Genomic DNA, 18,838 nt, shown 5'->3' with positions numbered 1-18,838 from the left:
GATCCATCAGCTTTCCATGTATGGTAGCACAGGTGTCAACCCAGAGAGATTCAGGAGAGTCGCAAAAGACAGTACCGATTATTAAACCTGAGGGTTTTTAATGATGTTAAAAAGTACTTTATACGTCACAGCAACAGGCAAGACGCTAGCCACAAGAATTTAAATCAAAGCTATGTAAGCAGCCTCCTGTTACCTTTCCTGGGTAAGTAAATTCTTCAACATACTGGAGAAAGTGCAGTGGAGAGCCACCAAGATGAAGAAAGACTTAGAGAAACATCTTTGTTCAGCTGTAAGAAGAGAAGGAAAAGGGGAGATTTTATTGCTGTCTTCAACTGCAGACTCTTTTCAGATGTGATAAGACAAGAGACAATGGGCACAAATAACAACACAGGAAATTCTGATTGGAAACACAGAGACAGGTGCCCAGAGAGGTGGAATTTCCATCCTCAAGGATATTCAAAACTCAGCTGGTCAAGCACCTGAACAACCCCATCTCATTGGACCTGCTTTGAGCCAGAGGTTGAACTAGATGACCTCCAGAAATCCCTTCAAACCAAATTATTCTATGATTTTATGATAAATGACTGCTGTATCATTCATCCATCTTAAACTGATGAAAGTCATTTTGACAGTACTAATGCTTCCCCAAGCAAATAAGAAATTTAAACCCAATCCAGATTCACTCAAGTCAGTGGGAATCTTGAGTTTAACTTGAAAGGCACTGGATCAACTTCAACGCTTTTAGTATTCGTGTTCAGAAAAGACCCTAAACTTCATTTTTGTAGACAGCATTAGAAATTGCATCAGGGTGGTGGCGTTTTTTACTGTGGGTTTCTCAGCAGGTTGCTTTTGCAGTGAGATGAGAATGAAGCGTTCCACATCCGCTGACTTCCGAGTATTCACAAATTCTACCTAGAGAGTTAGCAGCAGAATGAAGTGTTTGCTCAGAGCTCTGAAGGTACGTAACTTTGCTTTTCAGTTTGCACTTGCAGGAAAATTCCTATTTGCTAACTGTTATTGGTAATGAGCCTCTCATCTAACTTGGGTTCAGCTCAGGTCAACTGCTACTTTCATGTTGAGACACTGTCTATATTAATTGAAATTTATGTCATAGAATGGCAATCGTGTGACCTTTGTAGAGTGAGCTAATGATTCCAACCACATTTGCAGCAGGCTGCTGTGAATTAACATCGCCAATGCCCTCTCTTTTTCACTTCATTGTTTTTCTTGTCTTTGCAAGAGAAGCTTTTTTCCTCTTCCTTATCTTGTCTCTTACAAGGGATTATATTATTTATTTTGAACATAAAACAGACTAAAACAACACAAGGGAGTAATTAGAATACGACACGATAAATGTCAAGCACTAGGCAATTATTTTATTATTCCTATAAAGGTTAAAAAAATGCAAAAAAGAAATGTTTGTAAAAATATGACATATGCCTTTACACACACAAATATAATGGAACCTAGATTTATCTTAATAAATACATGAATGATATAGTACAATGAATGAAAACAAGCAAGAAAACAAACATTATTTCAAATCTTTAAAAGGTATCACATTCCCAAATCTTCATTCCCAAATCTCTGAAGAAGCATCTGGACTCCTAATCCATTGGATTAACTGAAATTTCCTGAGAAGGAAGGATACCTTTCTGTTTAGGGTGGAGACTTGGATTATCTCCAAGTAGCACCCATATTTTGAGTAATACTCTGGTATTAAGCTGCACCACATTACTCGCACTTAAACATTCTACAAAAGAACTTATGCTAATGTGACCTGGAATATGAGATTTTCCTTCCCTGATAGGTTTCTCCTCCTGAAACTCTGAGCTTGAACCGCACAACACACAGTTGTTTCTTTTCATAATTGCCACTGTTGCTTTGCTAATATTTTGTTCTGGATCATCCCCAAAGAAACACACCACCATCATGGGGGGGCGGGTGTTGTCATGAAAATGCTAAAAATCCAAATTACTACTTGTTTTGTTTTCCTAAGAAAACTGTCACATGTAGCTTGTGATCTTATATCCATTTTTACCATGTCCCTTATGTCAGCCAACATGAAACAATGTCTTTCCTTCTTACATTCATACCACATCATCACCTATGTAATGAAACTAAATTTAAACTTCAGTTATGTTGTCAACCAAAGAAAGGTATAAGTGGCAAAATCCAGCTCCAGAATAGGATTGTCCTTTAAATCCTGGACTCTCCAGAATCCTTGGTACCGTGTAAAACCTATTTTGCAAAATGCTAAGCAGTGTTCAGATTTCACATATCTCCACACTTTGTCTATTGGATTCTGAAACGTTGCTTTAGTTTAACTGCTTAATTGACACAACAAAAATATTTCCTCAGGTGTGTCCCAGCTAACAGACTTGTTAAAAGAGGCAACTGATTGAAAAGATTTATATGAATGAATGTAGCAAAAGTAAGTTGTGTTTGGTTGTACAAAGAAGGTGACTAGATGCAGCTGTTGAAAGAAGAAAAGGACTAGCAACACAAAAAATGGAGTTTACAGAATATAAATCTTATCCTCTCATCAGAACTAATCTCCTTCACATCTGGAAATTCCAGTCTTTATCGAATTTCAGAATCTCTTGCTTGAATGTTAGTAATTATAAAACTCTAAGAGCATCATAAGACTCTTGATGACTCAGTATGAAGTATTCTTATGCATCAACAGTCTGACATGTAATTTTAGCTGTGATTGCTAAGCTAATTTTTAGGTTAAACAACTGACAATTGTAGGCAGGCATTAAAATTGGCTGGGATAACAGCCGTTTTTACAACATGCTAATGACTAAGGGTTTGATCCTGCAACTCTGAGGTCAATGGAAGCTTTGTCACTGACTTCAGTGAGGATACAGGCCTTCATGCACAGACTACTAATAGCAAATGAAAACAGCAACTTACGTATACCCTCACATTTTTAAAACAGAAGAATCATCTAATGAATGGAATAGGCTAAAGCCCAGCTGATAAAATATTCTGGTGGTTCTCTACTTCACAGCTTGTCTTATAGCAAAAGAAGATCATCGAGAAAATGAAACTTTCAGCAATTGAACACAAAGACATCGTAAGCGTTCACCACTGGTGGGTGAAGATGCAATAAAGTGTATTATCCCCTTCAGCTGGAAAGAACCTTAGAAGGGTATCTGTGCTGGAGTCCCGTCATGTGTGAATTCGGCCCAGCCTTTAGAATACTTCAAATCAACTTATGTTTTCTAATAATGTTGCTTTACGCTGTTTCATGGTTTCTGTGCTGAAGAGTAATGCAGATGGTCCCAATGGGACCATTTACATCACACCATCATGAATCTGGTAGAGAGCATAGGGGCCAAACTGAATTGGCATACTGTGGCACAGCATGCCAGCATTCCTTCAGACATCAGACACGTCTTTTTTGTCCCTTTTTATACAAGTTCAGGACTCACAGGCTTTCTAGCAAGGCTTTCCCATTTCAACCACTGAGGCAGCTGAGATCCTAAAGGGAGGGGGAAAAAAAATCACTATTTAAATGGATCTCTTTTTTCCCTCATTTTTCATTTGCTTTAAAATGCTTGTAGGCTATACTGATGTTCTTTTTTAACTTCCCCATTTCACATGAAAAGCAAATTTTCCTGGCCACCAGGCTTTCAGTGACATTTTGCTACAGATAGAAGGAAGCATGTGAAATGCAGGTGATTTGCAGATGAGCTCTGAAAACCTTGACAAACTGCATTTGTCCTCCTGAGCTGCCTGAATTTTTGTCATCTTACTTTGGACTTTTGAAGAAATTGGGAGGTGCCATGCTTTTCGCATATTTCATATACAAAAAAGTAGGAGAAAAACAGAGGGACAAAAATAATAATATTCTAGAATAAAGCTTTATATTAATTTTCAGCATAAAAGGATTTTCCCTCTATTGGTATTTGGTCTTTACTGTACTTTGCTTTTGCTGATTTTCCTGAATTGCAGGTTACTTCCATCAGCAAATTCTCACTGGAAAAATAAAACTCATGACTGAGCATTGCTTTTTTTCTCTTACAGCTAGAATAAGAAAACCACATCGTGATGCCCTGATGATTTTGTACGTAATTTTGTAGTTTGACAATTACTAGCATTTTTTTTTAACAAATGTCCTAACTGTTTGAATGTTGTTTTAAAAAGCTATCGGGAGAGCACAAATCTCGTCTCAGAGGGGCCAAAGTGTGGCAGTTTGTGTAGCACTTTTCAAGGCTCTAGCAGAAAGCGAATTATATCAGAACTGCTGCATTTCAAGAATGTGGGACATTTGCATAGGATGTTCTTCAAAAGACCAAAATCTTTGTGACATCTTTCAGAGAAATTCAGTTTGGGTACAGGATACACCCTAGGTGTGTGCTTTGATGATTTAAACATCATGTGACTATTAATCACAGCTACAGTACTGGCATTTCATGGAGGTCGCCAATGGCACAGCTGCCTGAGCAGATACCTACACATGTCATCACACCAGGGTGTTGCAGGAGTAGTACCAAGAAGATGTGAAGCCTGCAGCATAGTCATCCAGCTGGCTTTTAGATTCCAAAAATAGGTACGGCCCATTGGAGAAGAGATGGAGCAGGGCATCAGTACTTCACAAGCCAAGTATAAAGTTCTGGCAAGTTCAAGATCACAATATTGCAGCCCACACATATCATTAAATATGAAGATTTCTAATAGATAACCTCTAAGCACCACAGGTAATGAATTAATTTTAGCCATCTAAAAATTAAGGGTCTAGTCTAGGTGGTCATCTCAGCTTCTGCTGTAGTCACAGAAACTACAGGAGAGGAAAAGTCACTTTCAGACAGCAACTCACCCGACCTGCTTTAGGCACTGGCGTAATCAGGGGAGTAACAATCATCTGAAGGTGCCTGTCTCTCTCTGCTGAACCAAGGCAGCCTGGAACACGGCTTGATTATGCATCTACTATTTAGATGAGTGCTATTAGGTGATACAAATCCTATTCCAAACAAAACAAAACCCCACAGTCTACCGGCTTTTTAAGCTGCAGAGTAATTTCAAATACATTATTTCCCATCTACATCACATATTTGTGGTAGACAATAAGAGAAGCAGGGACGCTAAGTAAGGGATGCTGAAACCAAAAGGCTCTGCTTTTCCTGACCTTTAGAATAAACTACATGTGAGACACTGAAAGGAAGACAGCTTCTTCATTTAGGGATCAAGAAATCTAAAGCATGCAACACAACAGTGTTTGCCTCTTCTTTAAAGAATACACAGACAAAATTCTGGTATCTCATGATATACCTTATAATAAAAGAAGTTTAACCAACTGGTATTAAAACTGAAAGAGTTAAAAGGAGCATTGGGCAGTAGCAACAAGCAGAGAGTACAGCAGACTCATACAGAATATGGCCATTATGATGGAAACTGATGCCAAAACGCAGTTAAATTGCCATGTGATCCCAGTAGCAACTGCAGTCCCGTATTCTTTTTATGGGAAATGATGTCATTGGGAATAGCTTCATTGGACAAAATGTGGAATTTTCTAAATTGACAGTTTCAGTGACTACATTGGACAAAATCATCCTCCTGCCTGCAATAACCAATAGTGTATAGGTAGTAACTATCTGTTTATTTAGATAGGGGTTTTTTTTAATACTCTTGGCAAATACCATCCATCTAAAGACTTTTTAAAGCTGTAACAGGAAGCAGAAAAAAATCCTCTAAAAATACTATTCTCTAAAAATACCCTGTGGAACAGCACTTCTTTATAAATACACTTTATTATGTTAATAGAAGTTTCTTGTTTGAAACAGTGAAATATGATTCTTCTCAATAATTCAGTCATGGTTTACGATGAGGTGTTGAAAGAGTTTTGCAATGGTTCTTGTTACTGCCTCCTTGACTGTGGTGCTAATGATTCTAGTGACTACAGGTCCCAATCAGCTGTATCTCATCTTCATCTACAGCTAAAGGGAAAATAAAGAGTTGTATGTTGGGAGATGTAGTCTCATCAGCTACAAATATGCATAGTAGAGGAGTACATTACACACAGCTGTTTTATCCTAATTAAATGTGATGTTTGAATTTCTTGTAAATATTTGTTATGGTTGTCAGTACAACAGGCCAGGCAAAACTAGCAAACTAAATAAAAGTTACACTTTAAGAAAATACTGTGGTAATTCGACTCCATCCAATTTCCCAAGAAAAACATATAAATAGAAAATGACAGCAGCAAACTCTCTGCTGTCATTACATTCCTCCAGCTTAAAACTAGGGCATCACAGAAAAAAAGCTGGGCCATGTTTTTGTTCACTTTTATTTAAAAAAAAAACCCACACAAAACCCCAGCTGTAGGTAACACTAAACAGAATCTAAATGAAATCCACAATCGTGTATGATTCAAAGCGTTAGGAGAGATTTATTGAAGTGAAAAAGGAGGGTGAAAAATTAAATTTATGTTTAAGCGCAGAAGTTAAAGAAGCATGGCACCTCTGCAGGAACAATTCTGCATAACCTCTACCTTGTCTGTATGTCGTAGAAGTTGGGGGGGGGGAAGTAAAATGCAGTTTTAAAAAATCTGAAATGTATCAAAACTGTAACTAATTGTCTTTGAATACCAGAGGAAATTCAAAATTGCATTGACAAAGATTATGGGAATTACTCCGTGACTTTCCAAACCTTCCCTTTCATTGTGGAACACACTGCATATATTCTGCTCCCCTGCAACATATTTTCAGAACATTTTGCATTTAAATCTGCCTAGAGGTTAAATTTAAACTATAATCCCCTAAAGTTAAAATTAACTACAATTCAAAGGCCTTAAATAGTTAACACAACATTGAGCACTACTGAGCGGTGTTCAGTATCATGCTAACAAACACGATTAGGATGAATACAGCGAGATCAGCTTCAAACATACCATTCAGCCACAGTCAGCAATGGAAACTGCAGATTTTGTAATCACACTGAAACACGGTCAGTTTATCTATTACAGGAAAGCACAACAACGACGAGGTTTTGTTATATTTGTTACAGCTTTTTAAGCTATCTTCTGGGAGGCCTTCGCTGTTTGTGTAGGTCTTATCTGCGCAAGAGCCCTCAATTAACTGTCCTCAGTCGTTGGCACGCTCGGGTGGAAGCTGCACTGATTGTTATCTACAATGGCTAGGGGAACATAACCAGCAATTGGAGGGCTTTCCAAACATTCATTTTAGGGAAACCTTAACGCACGGCTGTTTGTTCTGATTGCTGTTAAAGATGGAAACTATGTAGACAACCTTCCCGATTCTTTAGTTGAGTACCCACTTCACCTTTCCCCAGCCCTCTTCAGTATCTCTCCCTCTGTGGTCAATTCTTCCTTCACAGCCTCAAAACTATTATGCATCCTTAATCCTCCCTTTAAAAGCACTCTTCCTCGCATCCACTCCACCTTCAAAAATCTCCAGCCCCGTGATTTAACCCTGGCTTGCTGCAATTAGCCACATGGAGGGGGTGTGTGTGTCCCAGTCCGCCCCTCTCCTAGTCCGCCCGGCTTCCACCGCAGCCTCCTCGAGCATCCTCTCCCACATTCACCTCACACAAAACAGAGGTTTAATAGCTTGTCCTCTAAATTCCTTCCCTACAGACTGGCGGGGGGAGTCGCTCCCTGAACATACTCCCGTCCCTTTTGTCAACAGGCCAGCCTTCATCAAAGCGTAGCCGAAAATCATGGGATTATTAAACCCATTATGCGTTCATTACTGGTAATCCGCTGCTGATTTTTCCAGCAGTTGTGCTTTCAGCAGGGAAGCCTGCAGGGCTCTGGTTTAGGCGGGTAAGAGGATATCCCAGCGTGGCCCTGCGGCCCTGCGCCTGCCCGCGGATCTGAGGACGGGACACGAGCAGGGGTCGTTTTTCCTCAGCCTGCCCCGAGCGAGGAGCGCCCCGCACCCGTCGCCCTCTCAGGGAGGATCCCGCCCGGGCCCGGGCCCCGCTCCCTACTGAGGCGAGCAACGAACGTGAGCTACCGACATCGGAGCCGCCAGCGTTAGCCCCCACCTCCCCCCTCAGGGAAGGGGGCGGTGCCAATGACGTCTTCACCCCGCCGGAGCCCGTGCCTCGCCCACGCGCTTCGCGCATGCTCAGTGCGGCCCAGCTGGGGGGGGGGGTAAGGGGATGACGATGGAAGGGAGGATGATGTAATACTTCTAAACGGCCTCGTTCCGTTCCCCACCCCCCCGCCTTTGCAGCTCTCCTAGTGCCAACATCCGGGTATCCCGCCCGCTACGCAGAGGCGGCTTTTTGCCCTGAAAAGCGGCGTTTTGGTGTTTTTTACTGTGTTTTGGGGGGGTTTTTTGTGTGGGTTTTTTTTAATGGTAGGAGGAGGGGCGGCCAGCGCGCGTGCGCGCGCCCTCTCGCTCCCGCCTCTCGATCGCCGGGGAGGTGAGGCGGGAGCGAGGGCGCGCGCACGCGCGCCGTGGCGGGGGAAGGGGAGCAAGGGACAGGCAGGCGCGCATGCGCAGAGGGGAGGAGGTGGCGGCGGCGGCGGCGGCGCAGTGCGTGCGTGTGTGTGTGTCTGCGCGAGGAGGAGGAGAAGAAGGAAGGGGGGGGTGGACGACGCTCCGCGGCGTTGCGCGAGTGGGCGCGGAGCTCGGGCGGGCGGGAGGGGGCCGGGGAGGGGGGGACGGCGGCGGCGGCTAGCGAGGAGGGGGGGAGACGCGGGAAGGCGAGATGAACGCTGGGCTCCCCCTGGGCAGAGAGCCGCCCTCGACAGCCGCCGCCTGTGAATGAACTGAGGCGAGGCCGCCAGCCGGTCCCCCTCCTCCTCCTCCTTCTCCCCCTCCTTCCCCTTCTCCCCCGGCCGGCCCGCCCGCCGCCGGCCCCGCCGCGGACGTCCCCGCCTGCCCCCGGCCTCCCTGCCCCCACGCACCTTCGGGAACGCGGAGCGCGGCCCTGCCCGCCACAGCCGGCGCCGTCCGCCGCGGCCGGGGGGGTAAGTGGCGCTGCGCAGTGCGGGGCCTCCGGCGGGCCGGGCTGAGGCGGGGTGAGGGGGGTGGCGGCGGGGCCGAGCTACGCCGGGGTGCTGGAGGGCTGCCGCCGCCTGGGCCCCGGGGCCTGTAAACAAGCGGGGGTGGTCTGCGCGGGGGCTGCTGTCCCTCTCGGCTCCGCGGGAGAGGGGGAAGAGCGGTGTGTGGGGGGGTCGTTCCTCCTGGAGCCTGGGTGAGGAGCGAGGCGCCATCCCCGGCGGCGGCAGCAGCTGGTACCAGGTCGGGGAGGCGAGAGGGAGGGAAATGGGGTGGGGGGCGGCGCGGGTGCGAGCCTGCCTGGGATGCTGCTGCCAGGAGTGTCGTGTGTCCCCCCCCTCCCGGGGCTGAAGGTGGCCTGGCCGCGGGGCTCCGCTGCGTAGCCCCTGCATTGCAGGCGCCTTTGCAAAAGGGTGGGGGGTGGCACGGCAGCCCCTTGGGGCTGGGCATGGGGAAAGGAAGGGAGGAGGGGGAGCGGAGGGATTTGGGCCTGGCTCAGGTAGCAGCAGCTTTCCTCCTTCCCCCCCCCCCCCCCCCCCCCCTTTTCTTGGCCGATTCAGAGTTCGTTTAATAATGACTATAAACAGCCTCCTCTGCCATCGCCACCCAAACGCTTGGGGCACGGCACTGGGAAAAAAAAAAAGCATCTATTTATAAAGCACCCCACCCTGTCGAGGGTCGGAGCATCAAGCACTCCCCAAATAGTGACATTATTATGCAGCGGGTGGCTTTCCCTTGCCAACGCCTTTCAGGCGTTTAAAGTTTGAGAGACATTTCTCTGCCTTTGAAAACAATGTCGTGAGCAAAGGTTACGCTCATGATCTCTGATCTGTCATAGAGTGCATGTTAAAAGTAGATAAAAGAAAACGTCCTCGATTAAAAAGTTGTCCAGTGTTGTACTGGATAATTGGGCTTGCATGTTAAATGCTAGAGGTTCTGAGCATACATCTAATCTTTTTATTAAATTAGCTTGTCTTATAGTAGATATGATACAGGTTTAAGACTCGCTTCAGGTTGATAGTTTCAGAAGAATTGATTTTGTAGACATCTGTTCGATGTGTATTTGTATTTATTTAGTACAATTAAAATATTTCAGTGTTGTCATGTGTATAACAAAATTTTGTTGTTGCAAAACTAACATTTACAGTAGTACTTGTGAGGAACTAATTTTTTGAGTTGTACCTCTACCTGTTGTCAAATGAGAAAGTGCTGGCCATTCAGATGGCCTGTGTGGTAACTTTAAGGTTTAAGGTCCTGTATGTCATACAAAGGAATTTTTTATTTTAATTCTTTTAAGCAGAAGGCAGTTTTAGATCCTGAGAGACCAGTAGGTTTTTAAAGGTAGGTGATACGTTTTCCTTAGGTTGTGATGTTTAACATCAGAGTAAGTAGAATCGTTTTATAAAGTAGTTCTAAGTATTGTCATTCTAGGAAATTACTTTCAAAATACGAGCCCATGTAGCACTTTCCTGAGCCTGCATAGGTACCGTTCTGGAGGTTAGGTGGCTGAAGCAGGATTTGTGAAGGACTAGTGAAATTGAAGCAAGACAGTTGCTGTTACTCAGGACCCTGTGTGAATTGCCAAATGTCCCAAGAATTGTGCAAGTTTTACCCACATATCTTCTCTGATAGCTTCCCTTCTGTTACTATTCATAGTTTTTCTATGAATAGCATCAGAGACAGGAGATGGGGCGAAAAAAAACGTAGATCAGGGAAGTTTTACGTTTTACCTATCCAATCAAAGTAGCAATGAAAGGTGCCGAAGGAAAGCAGTTTTGATAGGTGTACCAGCATTTTTTCCTGGAGGAAACACAGCTGCTCCTAAACCTTTCCCTTCCGGGCCTTTCTGGGTCTACCTTTTGTATATGAGACTGGTCTAAGAGTAAAAGACTTGCTGATGCATCATGCCAGTTATTAATGTTTTCCTCACAGACATAGATATCTGATAAAACCCTCTGGTAAACACAGCTTGTATTGGAAAGAGCTGGTCTGTACTCTCATGCTCTTCTGACATAGCCATGTTTTTTGAGTATATAGATGAGGCCTAGCTCTGGTTTATAGGTTTAATCCTTTGGTTGATGGTTGTCTGGTAGATCTCTCCCCTTGAGGTACAGTAGAAAACTATACCTGTTTTCCGAGTATTTACTTAACTGTCTGTAGGTAAGCTTGAGATACTGTTGTTGAAACCGAGGAGGAGAGATGGAAATGCCAAATGACTGGCGAAGCTTGCAGGTCTAAACAAGCAGAACTCACTCAGTGCAATTTGAATTAAAGCAGAATACAAAAAAGTTTTTTTCTATAAAATCAAGCTAGTTGCTTCTTATCTGGAGTGCAGCTTATGCAGTAAAGTTGAGTCATTCTTGCTGAGATAGCATTTTAAGAACTGTCGTTAAAATGCTTAGATACTTAACTCTGGCACAGTATAATTTGCGAACTTATGTAACTGGTATGTTTTTGAATGCAGCTGTCAATAAGAGATCTTATTGCACTTTTCCTTTTTAGTGGAACTAGGGAATATAAAGCAGCTGTTTTCCCAAGATGGCCTAAATATAAGTCTTAATAATAATGTATTTCTTACTAAAATACTGACATTACTATTGACTTAATTTTTACAAGTTCAAGTCTATTCTGATGTTAAAATATTTGTTTACATAACTGGCTAAGCAGGACTGCATTGGAATTAAGTGATTGAATAATACAGGTTGTGCTATCAAATAAGTTTTGAAATGGGAAGTACTGTAAAATAATTGTATTAATTTTGTCTCTGCAAACCTGCAACTTGTTTTGAAGCTTTGAATAGTAACAGTGCTTAGCATAGCTACACCTGAGCCAAACAACATTTATCGTTACTGTTACATGTGGCCCTTTGTAATTTTTGCTGCACTTTACTCATAAATTGTACCTCACTCTTACATTTTTTTGAAACATTGGTTGTATCATCTGTAACTTTTTTAAATGATGCAACCTGTAGTCTCATTTGTTCTTTTGAAAATTAAGCTCTTTTTGGATACTGCTTTGTTGCTGAATTCTTACTGATCTCTGTAGTTTTAGTCACATGATCCAAATTTCAGTTAAAAATATTAGGATAAGAAATCAACAATTTAGGATTTATTAAGATTTAATATTTTAGAGTAAATAATTTAAATCTTAAGGCTAGGAAGAATGTTTATACCAAGAAAACTGTAATTGGGGTGGGAGAAGAAAACAAGCGTGATACCGTGGGAGTGAGTAGACTGATTTTTGTTCCTGGACAGAGGTAGTATCCAGCTGAGTGTTACTGGTGTTAAACCAATGCTGTAAGGTCTGCTTTTCTGTATTTCTATCTGCTAAACTCTGTTCTGTGTTACTAAGTTACAAATGTGTCTCAAGCCTCTATCTTTTTTTTTTTTAATTATTATTATTTCTGTTTGTGCTTTAACTGAACGAGCATTTGTTTTACTGGGTGTTCATTTTAATTTTTTTGTTTTCACTTAACTGGTAAAACTAACTAATGGCTATTTCAGCTTGCTACTGAAGTCTGCAAAACAGAGTGTGTTTATAAATATGTGAAACAGTTGCTCAGATTTTTTTTAATGGCTCTTCTAAAAAGGTGTGTTATGTGACTAAAACAGAATAAAAACTTACTTCATCTACAGATAGTTCCAATGAAGTACACCTCTACTGTTTAGAGTGTAAACTTCGTAGCAGTATACTAGCAAAAGAGCATCTGAGAGTGATACAAGGGGAAAAAAACAAAACTGGCTAATCAGGTTTCAGTATTGAAATGTAGAGAAATGCTAGCGGTTTACACATGGAGGAAAAAAGTACGTTAGCCTCTTTATTGCTACCATCTTAGTTCTCAGTTCAGGTAAGAATAAGATAAAAAGGCCTCAAAAGTCTTCTAAGATAATAGTTTACAGACCCAAGAAACTTAAGTGTAACATGACTTGTGTTCTGATAGCTGCAGTTTAAATAAAGCAAAGCACTTAAAACGTGCTTACACTGATACGCCACGTGCAACTGAATTATGGGGGACTACTCAGATGTATGATGTTGCTCTGATGCTTAAATATCCTGCTGGATTGTGACCTAGAGGATGAAATGTGCTTTCATATTTGAGTCTTGGCTGTAACTTGAAGGATTTTCTTTATCTATGCATACAACTCATTTTAACTGCCAACTGTATTTTTGATCTGGAATCTGAATGGTAGTCCGTATTCTTCTTGACCACGTATCATAGCTATTTTTGCATAAAATTCTGTGTATTTTTTACTTAGGAAATGCCCTAAAATGCAGTAGCCACAAGTACTGTGTAAACAGTGCCTGGGCTCTTTATGTTTGGAAAAGAGTTTAAGGAATTATCCAGCTGTCCACTATGTTAAGTAAAACCCAGTCTTTGAAAAGGGGTGCAGAACATGGAAAAATGTGGGCAAGTAAGTGGTTTGTATTCTTTAAGTTTTTAAGAACCATTCTGAGGCTGCAGAATGAGTCCCTGTAAGGTTAGGAAATGCTGGCATTAGCACTGCTTGTATTTTGAACAACAGGTGAGTTTGACAATGTCCTCATTCAGTGAGCAGAGTATTTAGAGCTGCAATGGACTCAAGTTTGGACTCAGGAGAGCACCTTACTGCCTTGTTCATCATAGGCAAATCTGTCAACTCTGTACTGATAGTGATAGAAGTGAACTTGGTGATCAGTGTGACCCTCAGAGGAAAGCCTTCTGTCCTGAAAGTTACTGTCTGCGTAAAATGCTAAAACAATAGGGGGTTTGCCTTGGTTTCTTTTTTCTATTTTTATATAGTCTTGGGGGAAAAATCTGCTTTATTGCAGCAGTCATACTCTATCCTTGTTCTTTTAATGAGATAGGAATGCTGGGGATGTGAGGGCAAATAGCTTTGTAAATAAAAGCTCTGAGTGTGTACAAATGAACAAACTCCGGCTTTTCCTAAGCTTTGAGGATTTGACTTCCAGGTCTTAATGTGCTTCTGGCATAGTTTTGATGTCATTTCCTTGCAAGCAAAGCCACGTTACAGCTGTATACTTCAGAACATTTCCTATTTTATTCCCATGTGTAGTCATCAGGTTTTAAGTCTCCTGTACGCTACTTTTCCTATATCCTTACCAGAATAGTGGTAATGTTGCTGAGATTAGAACCCCACAAATATTTTAATGTAAAATAAAAGATCTGGGAAATTGCTTATATATCTTACTTTGAATTATTTCATAATATTGAGTACTTGGCTAAACAGGAAATTTTGGGACCTTCATTGTGAACATCATCTTTTAATCATTGGACACGTGCATACTGGTTGCGTTTTCTCTAAATAGTTTATTTTACTCCCAAGCTCTATCTGTATAAACTTCATTTGTCACTTAGGTTTTATTCTTCCATATTCATAAATAAATTATTCATAAGACAAATCAGAAATAGGTGGCTGGTGCTTCTTGTTGCAGTTAGGAAGATCTGAAGTCTGAAAGCTTTAAATTATTTTAGAAAAATAGCAGTGACCTCAGTAAGCAACTGGAGACACAAAGACTGAGAATTAAAGAAGAGATGGTTTGATGATTTCATGTGTTTGATTTTCTTTGGAGTATATAGGACTGTGTTAACTTAGAAAGTTGAGATGTTTGTGGTGAGATTATCAGTTAAACAGTGTGACAGAAAGATGGTGGGATTCGATAAGAATTTATACACATTACCACAGGTGACAATACCAAATTATGTTAACTGTAAAAAAGTGGCAGTTTCCTGAACTTCATCATCACAGATGAGAGAGAGTTGTGTGAGTATAACTTCTTGCTGTATTTCAGGAATGGTTCGATTAATGTGCTTGGTGTTCTGTTTTTTAAAAAAAATTACTCTCATTCAAGCCTCCCTTTGTTTTTGGAGTCTCAGTGAATAATCCCATCAGGACCTTTTTTTCACGTAGCATCTTTTTCCTAATTTATTTTAATGCTTCAGCTAACACACTGACAAATTGGCAGTAGCTTGACTTCACTCCAGTGGCTTTTGAACAACCTGAACAGTCCTGGTCATTCTAATAAGTCATTTTGGTGTAGAGGCTTTTTACCCAAGAACTTCACTTTCCTCTTTTGGGTAATGGTAGTATGGGCTAGGACTACAGTTCTGTCTGATTTTTCTGACTAGGTTTAGCTGAACTTTATAAAAAAACAAATGCTTTTTGCTTGGTGGTTTGTTTTTTTTTTTCTTTCTGACATAGAAATAACAGTGGAATAGTGTGGTTCTTCCACTAAAGAAAACATTCCTCTGTGAATCTACAACTTGATAATACTAGCAGTGAAGGAAGATGCTGAAGCTTCAAGCTGTAAATGACAGATCAAAAAAATGAAGTTTAAAGAATGGGGAGTGGGGGAGTTAGCTATTATTTGAAGCACTTGATATGTTCAGTTATCTTCAGTTCTTGAACTTCCAGTGACTTGTACTCAAGTAAGAATTGTCGATTAGGCCCACCATGTCTAGGAGTGGGGGTAATAATCTGGTATGATGGTAGATGACAGTGGCAGAGCACTCTTGGTATTACAAATACAAGAAAATTGTAATTCAACTTTTATGACTTACTATAGCTGCATTCTTCTGTGTTGTCTTTTTCTGTTTCCTGTTCACCCATGTTTTCTTTCTGGTGAAACTGTATTGCTGTGCATAGTTCTGTTGGAATAGCTGCATACCACTGTATACTGTTTCTGACATGAGCAGTTTGCTTGGAATTCTTATTTTCACTTGTTTGCCTTGCTCTTTCAAAAAATTTCAATCTTGCTGCATCTCATTGATACAGAAAAATGAAGCAAGGCCTTTCCTTCTCCCGACTCTGTCCACGTAGACTGCAACTTCCTTGGATCTTCCAGTTCCTTTTTACAGTGCTTGCTTCAATGGGGCTTTGAATTTTGGCTGGAGTCTGCAGGAGTTTGTGTGCTGTTAACAAAGCAGTTGTCTAATATCTGTGTCTAAAATGGGTGTCTTTTGTTTATCTTCCAACACTTTTAAGTAAGAAATCTTTGGAAAATGAAGTATAACCAGAAAGGCGCCGAACTAAACACCAGCATGGGCATGTTTTTTTGCTTATTAATGCTTTCAAACAAGGACTGTGGCTTTTTCATTCTCGTACTGTTCAGATGGCAGCATATGAATTTATGCAGAGCTACCTCATTGATTTTCATAGCACTTGTTAATGCCATTTTGGTTGTCTACACAATTTCTGACAGTGATTGGGCTGCTTTGATACTGATGCCTAGTGGGTTTTTTTCTTATGCTTTCCCACCTCTAATTTGCAGTACAAATATTTAGAAAGAAGCAAGAATTCTGTCTGGGCCAATAAATATTACCTTAATTGTGTTCAGAGGGTGCCAGTCATGTTAGGATCCTAATGAGTGACTGGTCCTTGTGGATGCAAGGTGTATCATCTCCCAGAATCAATTTAGTGATTTTTCTATTCCCTGCAGTGGTCCTGGTGGTTCTGGAAAGAACTTATTTTCTTCAGTAACTGATGATAGAGCAAAATGAAAACAACTCTGTAATCTTGAAACTACATCACTGTCTTTCAAATTTCTGCAGGAATGATTTGTTAGAGATTAATTATCTTTTTCAGTGTCCAGGGCTTGCTTTTTAAAAAATCAGATTACATACATCTGTTTTGGAGGGAGTTTGAGCCTCAGCCAACGTATGTTCATGGCGAGAATAGCAGCTCCTAGTTTAACCTTGGAACAGGTTCAGTTGTCTGCAGGAAAAGTAGGTAGGAGCAGAAAAAGATGTTTTAAGAAAAAGCTGATACCTGTTGTTGGAGGGAGGGTGTTAACTTAGAAATGGTTATCTTTTGTGTTCCAGAAGACGTTTGGAGGCTTTAGCAATCTTCTAAATCCTGCCTACCCCACCGTACACACACACGAAAAATAAATTGACATAGGAAAACAAGTGGGATAAAATATTTGCTGCTTGGTATGGGGAGGCATTCAGAAAGGCAGTCAGCTCCTAGCAAGGAGGGAGGATTTGAAGTAGAAGAGATGTTATATTTTAAAAAAAAAAAAAACCACAAAAAAAAAACCAAACACAAAAACCCCCACCCACCTCCCAGAACATCCTAGCTCAGTGAAATGGCAGTGCCTGTGGACCAGCTATCAAGAAGTCAAAGCTCACAGGAGTCTGTATCAGAGGTGCAGTGATACAGTGTTTTCTGCTGTGGTATGAAGTTGTAATTGTAATCACTGTTATATATTAATTACAGGGAGAGAGGGAGGGTAAGTGGGGAAAGGTTGAAACAATTCATACTTTCCCTTGTACGCTGAGAGTCATTAAGTTGCTTACCTTTGAGGGGTTTTTTTTCCCTGTCTCACACTTGCGTCCGTGTATAGACATTCTTGCCTGTCTAAAGGCCTGTTACTGAGAGCTTTGATATTTCTCTTTACTTTCTTTAAACTAATGTTTCCAGCTGTCTACCTCTTCCTGTTCCTTTGTCTGCCACATGCCATAGCTCCTACATCTGTCCTAAACAAAAAAATTGTTAATGTTATTACAAACTTTCTTATCCCAATGGGTAGTTTCTTCTTATGTTCTTCTATTTGCAATTGTTTTACTGTAACATAACGCAGACTACAGTTGCATGTCCAAGAAGTAAGTATTCTTGTGGGGAAATTGTGTGTTAGTCCGTGTTTATTAAAATAGCCCCACTTCTGTATTTTATTTCTTTTATGTCTCCTAGTTGGCCATATATTCCTGTGTCTGAAAGTACACATTCAGAAACATCAACTCTAATTTTCAGTACTTCATTGATGTTGTTGAACCATGAGTGCCAGAACTCAAATCATATAGCCTTCAATAGTTTTTAAATAGTTTCATTGGCAAGCAGCTTTTTCATGACTTCATTCAGCCCATGACTGTGGTGTAATTATGTCTCCTCATCTGTGTGTTCTGTTTTATTTTAGTCATTCTTCCGATCCCTGGGATGATCTCTGACATGTTGTTTGTTAACATTAATTGATTTGGGACATCCAGTATGTCCTGTCAGTTTTTCATTCAACAGGCGCTAACTCCTGAAAATGTTTCCACAATTACGTGCTGACTGATTGCTGCATCTAGCCTGCTTAAGGCAGGGGGAAAAGTACCACAGATCGGGTTGGAGTTGAAGTGATCAAATGCCCTTTTTCTATTCATTAGCAGTCGGGGTAATTTGGTGACTTGCTCTGTGTCCTGTAGTTCAAGTAAAGGTTGTAATCTTTCTTTATGGCACTCATTACAACACACAGGGCATAATGTCACTTGGAGAATTGTTCCAGGAAATTGGAGTATGGGGACATTTCTCAGCTTAGTTTGAACAAGTGCCTATGACTTCAGTGTGGCTCATATAAGCAGCTTATCCTATTGGAAGGAATACAACTCGAATGCTGTTTAAAAAGGATTATTAAATTACATGTGGTTAAAGTACAAGTTTCAGATGGGGGTGGTAGGTTTTCTTGGACAAGACGATCAAATCCGTGTCTGAATTCCTTTGAAAAATAAATTGTCTTTTTACAGGGGTACATGGAGTTACATTAACTGCCCTTTGTGAACAATTTAAGACTTATCATCATTTGAACTTTCAAGCACATGAATAAGCAAATAGCAAAACAGTAAAAATTATTTTCGTGTGTATCAGAAAGCGTTCTAGTTGCACTGTCTGGATAGCACAATTTGAGGGACAAATGAAGGGGCAAAGAGATTTCATGCATTCCAGTGATGTATCTGTGGTTGTCCATGGTTGTCCGTGGTCTAGTATACTAATTACCCTCCTTTTCTTTGCCACTCTGTTCTCCGGTTGCATCTATTTTCAAGGAGTTTAGCTACTGACTCTTTGGCATGCTCCATTCATTATTTCAGTTTTGTTTCTAAT

At 41.1% G+C, this 18,838-nt stretch overlaps 1 protein-coding gene across 1 annotated transcript in view; it reads left to right on the top strand.

Moving 5' to 3' along the window:
* The first annotated feature begins 8,555 nt into the window (after positions 1-8,555).
* PPM1A (protein phosphatase, Mg2+/Mn2+ dependent 1A) overlaps positions 8,556-18,838 on the top strand; it is a 33,019-nt gene continuing 22,736 nt past the window's right edge. Inside the window, exon 1 of the mRNA XM_054826139.1 lies at positions 8,556-8,950. The gene's annotated coding sequence lies outside the window, so the exon portion shown is untranslated. The remainder of the gene's footprint in view (positions 8,951-18,838) is intronic.

The sequence above is a fragment of the Grus americana genome, chromosome 5 (assembly GCF_028858705.1).
Source record: "Grus americana isolate bGruAme1 chromosome 5, bGruAme1.mat, whole genome shotgun sequence".
Classification (NCBI taxonomy): domain Eukaryota; kingdom Metazoa; phylum Chordata; class Aves; order Gruiformes; family Gruidae; genus Grus; species Grus americana.
This window is presented reverse-complemented; position numbering and strand designations above follow the sequence as displayed.